The following is a 15,020-nucleotide window of genomic DNA, read 5'->3' on the forward strand; positions in this document are numbered from 1 at the left end:
CTTCCACGTTTTATCGCATTGACAACCCATGAGGTCGTGAGATGATTGCTACTACAGAGAGTGTTGGGTTCTTCGGTCATCTATTTCTGGGACCTTAGCATATCCCTCGGAAGGATGAAATATTGGCTTCCATTGACGAGGCATTTCATACCTCACCTCTTCTTAGTCCAGGCAGTACTTTTTCGGCCTATAACTTCTCACTGTGATGAAAAGCACTGGACACAAAACAAATCGATGAAAATAATGCAGTAGCCCAAGTAACATTTTACGCACTTTTACTCATTTGAATCGTACCTTTTTGTCCGGTATCATCCCATCATATGATAATTAAATAAATACGTCACGACAATTACTCTCTATTCACTGTGTTCCAGGGACCTGTTTTGTTGCATGTGTTAGTGTGTACTACAGTTTCCCACGGCGTTCTAAAATACTCAGTACACAGCTTATTTACATTGAAGTGTTTTGTCATCAAATTTACGCGGTCATAGTACTGCCTCGGCAGACTCTCAAAAGCAGTAAATTTACTGTCCAGTCAGCTCTGCACCAAGCCCAGTAACATTAGCTATCAAGCCACGTGACCGAAAGTATTACAATTTAGTGAACTGAATTGCTAACTGTACCTGTTTGATCACCGACAACAATTTACGAGATTTCCCGACTCGGAAATACATGAAGTCGGTCATCACACCATTTTTCAGGCAGATGATAATACCAAAGCTCACAATGCGCTGTCTTCTAGCGTCATACATGATATTTGAGAGAAGCTGTTTTCAGCAGCGACGTACATAAGGCGAGAGTATGACAAATGTGATACTCTTCTGATAAAATAAGCTAATTTCTCTGTAACTCTGCTTGTTGGGATTTGGTAGAAAATAATAAATACCAAAACAAGGTAACGCAAGAAAAAATGCAAACAGATGTTTTACTTATAAGTCGAATGTACAGCATACATTGCGGTGAAAGTGGGATTAGCAATAGAAAATATACACGGCGTATACATCACCGTACGCAATAGTACATGTCGAGGGGATTCCAAAAGGCTAATAGACAAAGTACGATTATTTTCATCGGGTAAGTGATGTCTTTAAGATACTCACTCGCCTTACAAGGAATACGTTGTAAGAAAGAGAGATTCTGAAAACAACAAACGCTGCGGAAAACCAACGTCATGGGCGAACGAACGAGTTTACGCGCCGATCTGTAACACTGAGCCGCGATCCCAGATATTGTAGTTCATACATGACGATCACAGTTCAAAATCGTCAGCTTTACCCTAAAGCGACCGTGAGCGTAGTTTTTAAAAGAGATGATTATTTGGAAGAAAACACCGTCACTAAGTTGCCTTCAAGTTTGAAAAAATCGTTCAGCCTAAAGACGAATTCATTCCTCGTTCGGTATTTGGCAAAATCGTGATGAAGTTAAATGTACATTTCACATCAATATTAGAATAGCAATAATGTTTTGTTGTTGTGGTGCGTACAATTGAAATTGTGAAATTTGTTTTAACATTCTTTTGACCTCCTTTAAGAAATAAGGTGCAACTTGGAGTAAAGCGAATACCTAGGACTTACACCGTATATCCGACATTATCAGAGTGACTGTAGATCAAAATATCGGTAATTATCGTCTTTGATATGTCAAGACGGCAATTATGACGATAAAATGGCCTGTACATAGTTCTATATTTCAGAAGTAAAGGACAAGTGAACTGGCTCTTACCAATTACAAATCTGTGGAATTCCGAAATTAATCAGTTTCCAAAGTACAAAGACATTCGACCAATTCCTCTAAAGAGACCTTGATGTGTAATGGTGTCATGATAAACTTTATTTCCGCCTGTTTGCCTTGTCGCCATTTCACTCTCCAGAATAAAATAATGTAATTTAACATTTCGCCTCTGCGGGGCCAAGAATCATCATTCTGCGAGAATTCCTACTAGCCTGTTGCTCTTCCTTCCGAGACCTGATTTTTGAATTTGTTAGGGAGTTTACGAACATGGTTGCTACCACCCTGGAGGCAATCTCATCTTATGAAACTGTTTTCCTCGTTCTAGAAGGCTGCAAATGAGATGACCTAAATTTACAGTGACATGTAAACGGCATCGCGCAGAAAATACTTATTCGAGGAAACTTTCTTTCGTGACAAATTCACAAATATTCAGATTTCGCATTTCAGCTCCCTCCACGCAGAAGCTATCCTGGAGTGTATTCTAACACATCCACTAATTCTACTATTCTCGATGTTTTCCAACAAATGTTAGGCAACTTTGATATTTTTCACACCTCTCCCGAAACGTATGCCTTATTGATCAGAGTGGCTGTTCTGACCATTTGTATGACACCTGCCAATAATTTAGTTCTAAACTACACAAATGCGGTTAATCTTCTTTCGTTTGAGACGCCCTTACAAGCTAACTGCTTCAACACATATGAGCTGAGCAAAATGTACACATCAATGTACAAACTCTCTGACGTCTGCTCCGTTTGCTGTGCAGTAGAGGCATCACAATGCGGACTCAGTCGCCTACATGAGTGTCTTGGAAATCCCCATGAAGCAAATGTATTTCAAGCGGCAGCCGAAACACAATTCCCGACACTTATTCACCATCAGTTCACAAGCCTGACAAATGCAAGACATGCACATGAAAATGGGCTAAGTTCGGATTTCTCACTGCACCATTGCTCTCAGTTTAAGAAGCGCCAAACCTGATCGTCATAACTTTGCTAACACTCTGTGTACCGTGCGGCTTGTAATTGTATTTGCCAGGTAAAGGAAAGTTGTTTTTAATAGTTACAATGATTTCAAATTTATCAAGAAAATGTTAACACCTTGAAGATATGGGAATTACCAATATAACATAAGAGCCAACCTTTGACTTTTCTGGTGTCATTAGTGTGTGATAGCAGAAGAGGTAAAGCAAACTTATGAATATTAAAGCGCAGTGGTCGTCGCGCTGCGCGTGCGTGATTTTTTTGTTGATAAACATAAATTTTTGTAAACATAAGTCTTCTCAACTTCAATAGGAGTGAGATGGGAGCAGTCCCCCACTTTGTTAACGCCTTTGTAAGACACAACATTATGCAATAGTAAAATATTAAGATCGAAACGAACTTCAGTGGTGTATTTCTATCTATAAACTCGTGTAGAGCTACGAACATTGGGACACTACACTCAGCACATTATGTCGCTGAGTTTACTGCACGCAGACACAGTGAACAAAAAGGTTTGATCGCGCGCGATCACGCTGGTTGTACACAATGCTATGTACAGTACAGTGAAAATACATAACTAAAATGATGAACATTGCCTATATATGTAGACCAGCAACAAGCACAATGCCTAACACAAAAATTACACTCAAGACCATGATCGGCAAGCCAGAGCAGGACACGGGAGATGTTGTTGGGAGACGGTCACCGCGTTGACGTACACGGGTATAGAGAATCCGGTCCCACAACGTACCGGCCCGCGACGACTTAGCCCACAACCAACAGTTGATCACCATGTCTTACTTCTCCTAGTATTACGTGGTAAGAAATAGTAAAATGACAGGAAACAATAAACAAAACGAGCGGGTTTTCGCGGCATTTGGCAGGGAAATTGCACGGCTACACCGTGCATAGACTATCGAGAGATCCTGTGCCCCGGTCGTGTGCACGGTCATGACAGTGATCCAACCGTTAGCTGGTGTAGGCCTATCGGTGCTGGGCAAAATTCGTTGTTGTACCTCCTGATTGCCGGGTAGGTCTGAATCCTCTTTCAAGTGAGATAACCCCCACATAACAAGAAGACCTATGAAAGGTCCTTCGCTTGACTTGATACCTGTACTCAGAATTCTTGTTTGCACCCCAAAACGGGGTAAACTTTGTAGTTGAGTCGGATTCTCCACAGCCGAGTGTAGCGCGCCATATACCCGGTTTGACACCGACGTTCATACAGATCACGGAACGGAACAGATGCAGATATGCTTCTTGCTGCAGCGGGCATTGCTCTGCGAGCTGTAGATTTCTGTAGTTTGGGTTGTTGTCTTTGTACTCCTGTCGGGCCTCTTGAAATGAAAGCTCTCGTCCTTGCTAGCGATGTCGAAAACTAGAGCCCGGTCGTTGATAGTCTGTTGGCGTATACATGCGTACATGCGTACGTCTAGCTCTATGGCTCGAGCGATAACAGTATAGCCGAGCCCCATTCAAAGTTCTGATTCAAGAAAATCATGAGCAAATGTGATCTCAATCCAGCGTGCAATTATTGTTCAATATTCAGCAGATATTTAACTTACATTAATTGACCTTTTATTGCGTGTTACATTTGGTTAGTTGGTATGCTTGTGACAGATCAGCCGCCATTTTAACAAGCGGCAATATCGTAAACACTACAATCAACCCGTAACATGTGCGGCGTTCTTGGATTTGTTTACAACAGAGGGGGACCCCCTCAGGAGGATGCGCAGCGCGACGACTACTGCGCTTTAATAGAGGTGGCCAGTTCTGAGTCTTGGTTCTGATAGTCACATCCAGCAATGTCTAGATCTGTCAATGGGGAAAAGCCGTTATAGGAAATTTGCAAGTTCATGAGAAACACATCACCCAATATTTACCGATATTTGAAATTCGTTGTGTGATAGTTGTGTGATCTTTGTGAAGAAAATCGAGATTTTCAAAAATCTAAGTAAGAGCAAACTTTATTCACTCTATGAGCTTAAGAATGGGCCCGCAAGAGGTAGGCGCAAAGTAGGTAGTACAAGTCTGAGAGTGCGAATGTCTCTCCAAGGGCGTACTCTACCTTACATTTGCAGTCAGTTTTAGAACCAGCTTGTGAATACAAACGCGCCGATAGACCCGGAAAACAAGGGAACCACCTGGGCGATACCAATTTGAAAAAAAGGCGTCTGGGTAGCGGAGTCGCAGTTTTCTGCGTCTTCCTAGTTGTCAGCGACGAGTTTGATGACATCAAAAGCAACTTGTCTGTCCTCATACTTGTCACGGATATCGGATAGGCGGTTTCGTAAACACTTCCTTCTGTTGATACATTTGACTTGTTCACTGCAGCATAAAACCGTAAGAAAATAAACGTACGGATCCTTACCCGGCATAGACTGAAAGATTCAGTCGTGTGCGGGCGCTCCGGCGCACTGCGACCTGCGACCCATGGGTGCGTTTCATCGTACGCCAGCACGGCTCGTTAGCCAGACAGGAGTCTTCCAGTTTCGGAAGGCATCAGGCTGCACGAACAGCAGGTCTTGGCAAGCGAAGATGGGTGCGTTTGGGCATACCGCAATCTCCACTGCAGAGTTCTTATCGGCGCGTTTTTCCCACAACTCCTTGCGCTGTCACCGATACGCGGGATAAGAACTCTGGTTCCGAGAGTGGGCGTACCGTTCTCGTCAGGAGAACATCCGACGAGGGCAAGCTGCGGATGGCTGTTCTTAACTTGTTCTTGACGACCAAACGACACAGCCTCGCTTTGGCTGAACTTGGTTATGTTGAAGACGTTCGTTGTACATTTGTACAACAGTTTACTCGAAAACAATTTTCGACAACACTCCAAAAACGTCAAACATCTCATGTGGAAAGATCAAATTGTAATAATAATTCACCTATGTCGACTTGTATCCTGAGACGTTTTTCATACAATAGCAACAAGCGTTTTTTAACAACACAAGCGATTCATCGAAGTAGTCAGAGATTAAAACTAAATCAAGTTCTCTGTCCAATTTGTCAATCATTTCATTAATTGCAGAATCATTGTCATGATAGCGGTGATCAAATCCCAAAACATTGGACATGCCATTCCTTAGAAGAATTCCTTTTCGTGCTCCGATTTTCGTGACGTATTTGTCAGGTTTCTTCATGAATTCTTCGAGAGCGTTTTCACGTTCATTTAGTCCAACTTCACTTGCACATTCAAAGAAGCCAAACGCTGATTCAAACCTCTGTACAGGACTTCGTATAATGGTGATATACGTGGCATTAGGAACAACTTTATCAAGTTCAGGTCTGTTGTATGTCATATGGCTTGCTATGATGTTAAAATGAGCGCTCTGGTTACCTGGTGGTCTTTGGTATTGTAGCTTTGTATGGGAGAAAGGTTGACGCTCATTAAAATGATGTCCTATCTTCGGCAAGGCAAACGACAAACTACGATTGTATCCGAAACGCTGAATGACAGAATTGGCTTTAGTACTAGCTGTCTTATGAGTCTTGATAAATACTATTTGAGTGATTTCTGTGCACGAAATTCTCCTCTTTCCATAGTTTCTGGGGTCGTTTCTTAAAGCATCCGAGGCAAACCTGGAAGCAATCATACATATGCGAGTGATGAAACAGACTTCCCTTTCTCATAAGTTTTGTTGATTTATGAACGTGAAAAGTTTTGACTGTAGCAATTTTACAATGGAAAAATACCTTCTCGACAATCATAGTAATGAATTTAATTTGCCTGATATGAGTTGTCTGATTTGTCCTTAGTTGCACACAAGATGGCATGAGTACATGTAAGAAATGAAGACTGGATTACTGTGGAGTAGCGCTAGGAATGGCACCAACGACTATGAATCTGATTTGCGGATAATTTATTGCAAGTGTTAGGAATAATACTACTGTCGCCACTGGGACAGCTAAATGCTAGTTCTATGGATACTGATACGCATGTATTCGACCATAACACACAGTCGTCCGTTGAACAGCCAATTTGTGCTGTTCGTAAGACAATTAGTGGTAGCAGTAATGAAGTGTTAACTGAAAGGTATAACTGTACAGTTCTTCATCACCAGCTGTTGTTGATGGTAATCAAATCAATTTACAACAACTTTTCAACAGTTTTCTTTTCCAGTGCAATTCCTTACTCTAAGTTGTAGTTGTGTGTACTTGTAGTAAATGCATGGTGTATGATTGTTCCCTTTAGCTTAATTAATATTCATTTCTTAAAAAAATCTTTTGCTGTAAGTTTCAGCTTTAGTAAATAAATGGAGCACAATGTGTCTAGACAAAGCAAATAATGAAGTACATTATATTGTATGACTATTATTATCTCAAAAAAGCATGTCGTAAGTTTAACTACGTATTAATGTAATATGCACCTCGAAAGTGAAAGACTTAAACTTTTGCTCAAACTTTCCTCAAGGAATCTTTCAATCATTCTCTTTCAAAATCAAGAATAAAAATAGGGGGTCACCGTGCAAATTTTGGTACTAGAGAAACAAATAACCCAAGATTTGCTGATATTAGAAATTCAAAATGGGTGCCATCCCAGTGTTAACTCTATAAGCCGGTGAAAAGTTTTCTTTCACCAAGAGCTTTAAAATGAACCCCCACATGTGGTATATCAGAAGAGAATTGTAAAAGTTTGAGAGTCCGAATGTCTGTCCCCGAGGTGCGTTCAACCTTAAGCTAAGTAAAATGAGTCTGCGCTTTCGTACAAGTATGAGTGGACAAAACACTGTAAAATGGTGAATATGGCATATGCGAATTATAATCCTGAAAGAGACAACGTGTTACAATCCTCCGAGTCCCGTACCATTCAATCTCTCAACATTGATTTTACACTCTCTGGTTTAATTTCGACAAATGGCGGGAAATTTCAAAGAGTCAAAACCGATACATATATACTGTTGCCAATTGTCTTACAAACCAATGTTTTTGGTTCACTCCTCACTATAGTAATTACCTTGGTTCTTTACATAGGAAGTAAGTAGAAAACAGTTTCGGTACAATCTCCACCCCAGGTTCGTGAACGGTGACACTACCTGACAACCTACAAAATTACGTTCTTCGTTGATCGGCTTTTATCCTGGTAGGTTACCTTACTTTAAATGATGTCTTTACCCGTTTTAGGTTGATGTCAATTCTATGAAAAGAGTCATCAAGACTAGAAACGTTATTCTTTAAAAAACATTACTTACTGACGGAAAGATGTGCTCAACTTGGTAGCTGAAGTGAGGAAGTGATCGTTCAACGCAGCAATGTAGAAAGCCATCACGAAAAATGTTATTACTATGATGCAGAGGAAAGCCGCCTTTCTTGTAACACCCATGCTGATTAATGTAGGTTTATCAGGGAGGACTGAAAGGAAATGAAGAACAATTAGTTAGGCAAGCAAGAAAGAAGAGTTTTGTATAATAGATTTTATATTTTATTCAATTTTCTCACCCGCAGCAAGACAGCACAAGGTGCGTAAAAGGATTAAGTGAAACCAATACTGATCGTTATTCTTGAAATATTAATAATTAATAAACTAATATCAATAGTGATCGGTAATCTTGAACTGCCAATAATTTATAAACGAGGGATAACGTCTTGTATGTTTCTGAACAGCTCAAGTTTAGAACTCAATGTGTTTCGAGTTTGCGTGGCAAATCTGTTTTTTGTACATGCATCACTCAATGCAATGGTATTTTCCGGCTGATCTGATAATTTGTTTTAGAGGATTCAAAATCAAATTTCTTGTACATGCACATGTACACTTGTTATGCACATGCAATCACCCTTTTCTAATCAAGTGCAATCATGCCAATTATTCAGGGTCCCTATATGCACAAATATTGCAAGTTTAATATTTAGAAAATATTGATCTGAGTTCTATCGCAGACTCCCATGTATAGTGGATCAACATTTTAGGCAAAATTCCAAAATTAAATTTCTTGTACACATGTGCACCTGCAAACACCCAATGCTAATCAAGTACATTTATATTAGATATCAAATGATCTTTACGGCCCTGATACGGCTTTTGCGGCCCGAGGTCGTACGAAAGTAGGGCCCGTATGCGTGCGAGGGCCCATACTCGTACGACCAAGGGCCGCAAAAGCCATATCAGGGTCGTAAAGGTTTTATCACTTACCTTACGGAATGATAAATATGTAGTTTACATAATATTCAACGTCGATATCAAAAATTCTTCGCCATTTGTGTCAATTTTTCATAAATGCGATGGCCGCTTTCCGTTGCGGATGACATACATATTAGAGACGTTTAGTTTCACCTAATTACGTGTACGTCTGACGGCGCGAAGTGGCGTACGCGTATCTGTGCTCACGTGTGAATAGAGAGGTTTAGTTGTGCGTTCCCGATTATTTTGCTGCATATTTTTTCTCAGAAACATGCGAAGTTCGTATAATTTTTAAGAAACATGAATTTTGATACGTGAGGACCACTCTTATAGTAGCTTGTTGTAACCTCGAACTACCTTAAATCAGCCGATTTTCTTTGATACAGTTATTTATGTGGTTTAGAGAATTCTCTTTGGAGGCGTCAGACAAAAAGTGGAATGCGACTACAACATGTAAGGAAATTATGGCAAGTACTCCTTGTACAGTTGCAATCTCTACAAAATATTCCGATATCAAAGATGTTTGCTAATTTACAATGATACCTTTTGAGTTTGCTTGTCTAAATTCGTGGAAATTGGAGAAAATATCAAAATACTACACGTAATTATGACTACGTGTAGAAGTGTTGTTTGACCCGCCGAATGTCTGTGCTGCACGTACGCGACGTCTGGTTATCACGTGACAAAGACGCTACGCGTTCTGATCGAACGTAATTACGTGTAGCTAAACCTCTCTATTGACGTCATTTGTTAACTGCAGAATTCTAAATCACGCAGAGCAAAGCAATATTAAAATGAAGTGCGATCAAAAAGAAAGCAATTTTCCGGCGATTTCTAAAGTCGTGCTGATAGCATTTCTTCCGGTTTCTCCTCTTCTGCCTTAGGAGTTTAAAACGCCCGGGTGGCTGTGTTGTCCGTTAAGCGACGCCAGTCCTTTGAAATCGTAAATATGCCAATCACGTAGCCGTTTCGGCAGAGTCGGTCGACTCATTCGACTTGAGGCTTGTTAATTTGAAAATGTAAACGAATTATTGATGTAATTCACTTTGTCACCGACGACGACAACGAATATAGCGGGTGTAGCAGTAGTACCCGGATGATGACGCGCGCGAAGACGATCATCAGCCCACTTTCTGCTCTTTCTCGGACGAAGACCGACGTTTCGGCAGTGGCTTATTACTGGCAATCAGTCAAAGGAAGCGTTGACCTGATGGTAATTTGTAATGCCAACGAGATGTGTTTGATACCGATTTTTAGCTCACATGCTAACACACTTGAGCTAATGTCGTAGTGATGTCTGTCTGTCTGTCTGTCCGTCCGTCCGTCCGTCCGTCCGTCTGTATGTCCGATATCTCAAAAACGGCTCCTCAGATCAGAATCGAAACTGGTACATAGATTCAGTTTGCAAATTCCAAGAAGTGATTAGTTTTTATTGGGGATGGCTTGCTTACTTTTTGCTCATTTGCATAATTGATGATGTTAGAAAATGGATATACATATTGAGAACGACTGCGCTTATTTGATGACATTTGCTACAAATGCAATGTTGATCTCACCGTGGTATATCAGCCGCGAAAGGTATAAATTGGTGATAAGAAAGATAATCGCTAATTTTCACATTAGTTAACTTTCCTAATTAGGGATATATATCTAAATTGACCTGATCAAAATAGACGAAACGTGGTATGTATATTAAAGATAATATGATTTAACACTATTGAAGTAATTAAGCATTTTATCTTCAGCCTAGTCCTAGTTTGCATTTTTGCAATCTATATCTGAATTGACTTGACCAAAGTTGACAAATCTTGCTACGCATATTGAAGATACTATGATACAACATTCTTTAAAGTCATTAAGCATTTGTACTTCTGCCAATTTCTTATTTCCAGATACCATGATACAACATAGCTGAAATTCATTAACCTTCTTTTACTTCAGTCGACTCCGAACTTGCATATTTAAAAAAACTTTCCTAATTATGGCTATTTATCTTAATTGACTAGATCAAATTTGACGAAACTACCTATGTACATTAAAGATACTATGATACAACATTATTGAAAGTCATTAAACATTCTTACTTCAATGAATTCGTTATTTGCATATATACTGAGATCATTTCAGTCAATTCCTAATTTATATATTGAATTAAGTTTTAGTTTGCTAATTAGAGATGCGTACCGGGATTTACTTGATCAAAGTTGTATGCTATGTACATTGATCATTACACTAGGTCACAACAATAGTGAAATTCATTTCGCATTTTCATGTCAGCTTATTTATAATTTGCATATCTTATGAGCTTTCACAGTTTGGCATGTGTTGCTTGAAGGACGTGACCAAAAGCATTACACTTGCGATATAAAGTTGTAATAAAATGACAACAGTTCCAGAAAGTTAGTATTTTTATTTCAGCTAATTATATATTTGTATACTTAATGAGCTTTAGCGCTAATCTGTGGTGAATATTGTTCATTATGTCAATAAACACTTTCAATGAAGTTGCAAACATGTTGCAAAGGTACACATTTACATATATATGCAATATATAATGAAACACGTGAGCATTTTCTGTTCATGTCTGGTTTTCGACGACGATGTGTTCTCCGGTTCTAGGCAGACGTGCCTTGACAAGAACCATGATAGAGACCAAGGCGAATGACTGGCAACCGGCCCGGATGAGTTGCTGCCCGAAAGGTCGTTCGAGGAGCTGCGTGAATCTTTGCTGGGCGGATTTGTGTGCCGAGCAGACAAGACAGCTGGACGAGCTGTTTATGTAATACAACCCTCTTACGGACATCGACGAGGATAAAAGAAAATGGACAAAGGAATCCGCAGACTAAACAACGCAACACCAGTGTTATGTAAGTACCTGCTTACCAGTGAACTGTAGAAGCGAATCCACGTACGTATGACAGATAATGACACTGAAACTATCAAAAGTGAAGTACGTCTGTGATTGATCTTACCGAATTGACTCAGTGAAATTGGATTTGAATCGTCTTTCGAGATTAATAACAACATTGAATTTGTAAACGAATGAACATCGCAGTCTTACGAACTTAACGAAATAATTGCCACTGTAGTGAATTGTGGTCCCTGTAACACCTCTATTCATTAATTATTCCCTCTCGTATTATGATTTTTGACTTTGTTGGTATGTAATATTGTTTTATTATTTTTGTTGTTTCTTATTTGGAATAGAGCGACACCGCCTAAGGGTATAGTTCCGGGCGAAAATGAAAACATTGCCACCCCTTTCTTCAGTATCTACACCAATGGGTGAAAGTATAAATGTAAGATAAATCATGGCTATCTCACTGGTCTATAGTCCTGCAGTGCTTCGTCTGATGAATTTGTAACGTCACCTTGAAAACCATGTTACTCCTGCCATTCGTATCAGTTTAATTTTTCCAGCTCTCTGAAATGACTTAATATTTTTTTAGTGGTGGTGTACAAATTTCAAGGTTTGTAAAACAAAAATTATATTGTATCATGCAACCATGGATGTGCCATTCTGATTGGACGAGAGCTCATTCCACCGATGCTAAAATACTGTTTCAGCACTGATAGCGGTTGTAAAACGGACCCCTGACCCGAATTTTCGTACCTATCTAAACCATAGACCACCGAGAAAAACTGAAACAGTCCACTTTGTTTCAAAGACCGAAGACCGAATTTTGATACACAGATAAAGTGTGGGTCTGTTACTCACCTCTTGGTGAAAATAAGTTGGGATCCATGATGAAAGACATCTTTGAAGCAGCACATTTGGGATGTGATGCACACAAATATTAGGGCGACAGCGCACCGTGCACTTTGCTTGATATTGCGGGAGTCGAGACGCGATATATCCTAGTACCGCTCTTTAAAATTAAGATAGTATTCTCGACCGCGGAGTGACGTCAGTAGGTGAAACACATACGAGCGCGGTGAATGAGAGATCAGACGATGCAGAAGAGCGAATGATACAGAAATTGTGTGGAACAAAGCAGAACTAAAAGTTATGTCATTTATTTATATTGAAACTTTGAATATTGCCTTGGTGGTTGAAATATCCGAACTTCACCATGGCGCTGTGACGCAAGAATGACGTAAAAAACCGCAGTACCCGGATGACCCGCGGTCGAGAATTCGTTCATACACAAATAAATTGACACTTCCTCATAGTAACGGTATGTCAGATATTCTTTCCAAACGTTTTGGCTGTAACAGACCGGGCTGTCCTAACGATGTAGACCAAGAAGTTCAAAATAACAATAGGATGACTCCTAGCGACTGCGACGAAATTTGACATGAAATGCAACGTGTAGTGTCAGCGGCCAGCTCTCGATGCATCGGGCAACACACTCTGCACAACTGTTCATCAAAGTTGAAGTCATCGCAAGTTTGGATTATTTCAAAACTGCTTGTTTTCTGGTACAATTAACGTCCAAATTATCCATCAAATAGATCCTGTAACTTCACTGTGCCACCTGAATGTTGCGACGGTCATCGAATACCGCGTATGCAGAACAGAATGAGAAAATCTATTTTTAGTATGCCAAAAAAGCCAGGACTATTGTTCTTATGTAAATTTACGAAAACGAATGTTACTTTTTTCTTTCGATTTGAACTCTTGACCCATTTTCTGTGACATGCAACAGGTATTTTTGACAAGTGTAATGTTCGTGTTGCATGCGAATAAAATGCAATGTCGATATGAACGTAATGCGTAATTATCGTAGGATACTGTGTGCCTGTACGGAATCCCAACTTATAAAAATTCTCGGTCTCGGGGCAGAATTTCCAACTTTCGATCTCTCACACGTCCGTTTTCTGTTTTGGCGCTTAGAGTGATGAAAATACCCAAGTGAGACAACAAATATCTTGTTCACATTGGCAACCCAACTGAAATTTTGACCGACGCAAAATGATTGTCCTTTTGGGATTAAATTTGGTCCGTGTCCACACTTACCGGTACCAGAATTAGGGCCGACGTAACTTTACCTTCCTTTGTGACCTCTGACCTGTCAAAGTTCAAAATGGCGTATTTGAATAATGGCACGCAGTTTCTACTGTTCATGATTTTCCTGCGTTTCTACGCACAAGAAGGGCATATATGACTACCGGTCACCCTTTTAATCATCGGAGAGATCATCACTATTTATTGGATGAGCATATGGTATATATAAGACCGCGGTGGAGAAATAACCAGTGCGCGGCATTTTTGACATGCCTCTCTAGTCTATTACGTGCACTGTGGAATCGAATGACATGGTCTCGTTTGCGGAACAAAAGGTTGGTGGGAAGTTCTGCGTACATGGGATGATATTAAAATATAAAGACTGGATTGAAAACTTTCGATAGGTGTAAACTTTAGTTTCAAACGTCGTTTGTTTTGTACGAATAAGGGTGACTAGTTCAATTTCGATTCATGGCGGAGGCCTGGTTAACTGGGACCAGGGCCGACGCAACGTGTCCACACAGGCGATTTGCGTCGGACCAAATTTTGCCCAGGGCCGACGCAGTGTGTCCACATTGGTTTTTTACGGCGGCCCCGGCCCAGGCCCGGCCCTAGGCCGACACAAATTCGTCAATCTGAACAAGGTTAAAGACACGCAAATAACCCCCTTCGCAGTCGGGTATACACTCGATTTTGGTACAATTCGCTCCATAGCACTCGCCTATTGGCTCGTGCTATATGTCGCGCATTGTACCAAAATCTCGTGTATACCCTCCTGCGGAGGGGGTTGTTGCTTAAATACGATTACCTTGTAAAGTCTCTGTCGCCTTTTACAAAATATGTAACATTGATGTTGGTAGTCTTAGACAAGCCTTTCCTCGGACTTCTCAATGGATGAACTTGCACACTGTGTGAAGACTTTCACGAGCGAGCCCCTCTTGTGATACCCGATTCGCTGTCTTTCAATAAAGTGTAAAGCTGCTATCTCTTGTTTTATGTTGATTACGTGGCATCATTTGCCTATAAATGATCGAGGCCTATTTGGGTAATCATATTACCACAACAATAGTGTTTGCATACCGAGTTCATTATCGGCCACTGAATGGTCTACAATTGCTGTTTAGCCGTCAATCACCGTCCCTCCGTCAATTGATGGTACTCCGATGGTACTCCGTTCTCAAGGACAGTGTCTCAATGTACATACCTGATGATATCAGGTTCTGTTCGCGAATACAAATCTGCCGAC

The 15,020-nt window shown here is 40.4% G+C and overlaps 1 long non-coding RNA gene across 1 annotated transcript; it reads right to left on the reverse strand.

Annotated features, from left to right (window-relative positions):
- Positions 1–5,550: 5,550 nt before the first annotated feature.
- LOC139129835 (uncharacterized) lies at positions 5,551–14,764 on the reverse strand. Its single transcript, XR_011551693.1, has 3 exons — positions 14,583–14,764; positions 7,901–8,060; positions 5,551–6,290 (listed from the first exon to the last, which is right to left on the reverse strand). It is a non-coding gene; the product is annotated as an uncharacterized lncRNA (long non-coding RNA).
- Between the last annotated feature and the right edge of the window lie 256 nt (positions 14,765–15,020).

Source organism: Ptychodera flava, chromosome 3 (assembly GCF_041260155.1).
Source record: "Ptychodera flava strain L36383 chromosome 3, AS_Pfla_20210202, whole genome shotgun sequence".
NCBI lineage: Eukaryota > Metazoa > Hemichordata > Enteropneusta > Ptychoderidae > Ptychodera > Ptychodera flava.